The sequence below is a fragment of the Centruroides sculpturatus genome, unplaced genomic scaffold (genome assembly GCF_000671375.1).
Source record: "Centruroides sculpturatus isolate CEXI.00-Female unplaced genomic scaffold, Cexi_2.0 scaffold4963, whole genome shotgun sequence".
Classification (NCBI taxonomy): Eukaryota; Metazoa; Arthropoda; class Arachnida; order Scorpiones; family Buthidae; genus Centruroides; species Centruroides sculpturatus.
Genome location: NW_019389055.1, coordinates 2,373 through 5,309, shown reverse-complemented (window position 1 = coordinate 5,309; position 2,937 = coordinate 2,373). Strand labels below are relative to the sequence as shown.

The 2,937-nt window shown below is 29.2% G+C and overlaps 1 long non-coding RNA gene across 1 annotated transcript; it reads right to left on the bottom strand.

The window, feature by feature from the left end:
- Positions 1 to 2,413: 2,413 nt before the first annotated feature.
- LOC111617148 lies at positions 2,414 to 2,693 on the bottom strand. Its single transcript, XR_002755382.1, has 2 exons — positions 2,538 to 2,693; positions 2,414 to 2,458 (listed from the first exon to the last, which is right to left on the bottom strand). It is a non-coding gene; the product is annotated as an uncharacterized LOC111617148 (long non-coding RNA).
- Between the last annotated feature and the right edge of the window lie 244 nt (positions 2,694 to 2,937).

Genomic DNA, 2,937 nt, shown 5'->3' with positions numbered 1-2,937 from the left:
CACTATTGGATGAGCAGCCGAATTCTACAGTTGATTCTATCCAGTTGATATCTATTCCGTCCAGATTCTATCAATCTTGTCGCGAAATGACGTTATAGGAGGTACTTTATACAAATGTTGCTACAATTTTTTCGCTACGTTATAGGAACGCGCGTTATAGGGGGGTCGACTGTATTGAAGACAAAACTTTACTTCTCACAAAAATTGGTTATGGACAACAATGTCTGTTATTTAGAAGTAAATATAATAGACGTTGTTGTATTTGAAGAGTCTGGGGATTGTAAAAATGTCTGTTAATGGAGGTTTCACTGTAAATTCAAAGTGTGTTGTTAATCCAAAAAGATTGGGCCATACTGGTCTGGAATAAGATTTAAATGAAATTTGACACATGATGTTATCATATGAAAAAGCATTTTCCAATTTTGATCTTTATAGAAGAAGCAAAAACATAAGAAATGTTAATCATAAATCTAAATGGTCATATTATTTCTGAACCACAAATTACACAACCTAACAAATTTGACACAGTTAATCTAGTACAAAATGGTGGCCTAATAGCTAAGATTATTGATTGATTAGTTAATTAAGAGGGTAAAAAATACACTACTAATTAATTAATTAAGTTAATAAACAAACCAATTTCAGAATAAACCCAAAATGTACATATTGATTTAATAAAACAAAAAAATCTCAAACTTTCAGTTTAAAGAACTGTGGTTTGATAAGTCTTTTGGAATAGTAGCAAATTAATAGCTAATGAGCTATTAATTTGCTACTATTGAATTATTTTATACATTACATTACATTTAATTAAATATTTAAAAAATGTTCTTTTTGTATTCATAACAATGTCAATGATCTTCTTTGTGTTGTAGACAACTCTAAAAATTGAATTAAACAATGTAAAAGTCAACAGATTTCCTACAGACCATCTAAATATTACTAAAAACACTTTTTTTTTTTTTTTAAATACAACAAATTGGTAATTTAAATTAAAATGATTCATATAAAAATGAGCATGCCTCAAGCAGACATTTTGCAAAATGTAACATTTCTGGGCTGAAGGAGAAAGAAAGGAAGAATTTTTAAGTGAAATGTAAAAAATCGACATCTCGGGAACAAATGGACAAAACTCAATGAAATTTATATGTAGGTAAAAAAAAATTAGAATGATGACACTCATATTTTGTCAGGGTTACATATAAATCTTGAGTTTTTTTTTTAAATAAAATGTGAATTTGAATAGACAGTGTGTTCTAATTCCAGTATAGTAAGGTTTGCTTTGTTAATCTGTTCATTCATTTGATCACTTTGGTGGCTTTCCTCTACCAAGCCTCATGATTTTCAAAATCTGCACAATATAGGTGACTCCCCTACTTATGAATTGGTAAGGTTCTAGAGGGTTTGTCATAAGTCAAAAACTAACCTAGAAAGTATGTGTACACAGATAATCATGTATTGTTAGTGTTTGATCCTGTGATGTACATCAGTCATTTACTCACTACTGCACTACTAGTAGCAGGTATTTTTTCCACCTAACACAGTTTTATGCCCAGTTCAATGCAGATTTTTTCCACCTAACACACTTAGTTTTATGCCCAGTTCAGTTTCCACAGCACACTTCTTGCATTTATTTCCCCTGCTAGATTATTTATAATTTATTATTACATTTTCAACACATTTTTGAAGCACTAATCATAAAAGTCTATAAAAATTGCAAATAGCAATTAACACCATTATCTAATTTGACATCATTTCACCAGCAGCAATGGACCATTAGAATTCACACACAAAAAAAATGATGATATGTAATAGAGATAAATCCATATTTGTTTTTCATTTAAGTTTTTTTTGAAAGAAAGCAGAAGTTGATTGATACAAGGAATTCATAATTCATATATAAAAGTCTTAGTGATAAGATGATAAATGTTCTCAAATCGCTATAATTTTGTTTTTTAATAATAAAAGGATATTAAATTTAAGCAACTCTATCATCTTTTCAATACTATTTAAGATGAGACAGGATATATGTTGCTGTGACCACTAAAAAACTACCATCACATTCAGCAGTGTTAAAACTGGGTAAAAATAAACAAGAGAAATAATGAATTTAATCACAAATATTTGAGTTTACGAGAATATGATGGAATGGTTTTGAAATCGTATTGAATTTAAAAAAATATTTCGATGCATAATGGTTCACTGGTCGCCATGCTGTACATTGGTTCAATTCTTTACTACAATGAAAGCATAACTGTAACAATTATTTATACTGGTTTTATGTATACAAGTACAAAAGAACTTTACGATTTTTAAAAAATACTTGTTATTGAATTATATATTTAAAACTTTGAGAAAAAAAACAATAAATCTTTTAAACCTTACACGTGGCCGTTAGGCTTAACTACCTACCTTTCTGCCGAATACTTGGACAGAAGGAATTGCTTCTTTGCGTGTCCTACAAATAATTCATAAGGCAATCGTCAATGGTGATATAATTGAACATTAAACAATTTCAATTGTAAAAATATACTTACGTAGACATATTCCCCTCCGCTCCGAATGTTGCACGACCTTCCACCATTTATTATATCGTTGAGAACTCCAGCAAAAGAACCAAGACTGCCAGATACTCGCCACGCTCTTCCACTGATTCCGAACAGAAAGTAGCCCAAAAGCAGTGCCAAATTGGCACTGCTTTTGGGCTACTTTATATCGCCGTGTTTCTTGTTATATNATATTATATCTATCTATATAAAATATTATATTTATTTATCTAAAATATTATATCTATCTATATAAAATATTATATTTATTTATCTAAAATATTATATCTATTTATCTATTTAAAATATTATTTCGAACGACTGACATCTTGAAATAATAACTGTCGAATAGAAGAACATGGCGCTTGATTTAAATAAACTAATAGTTTAT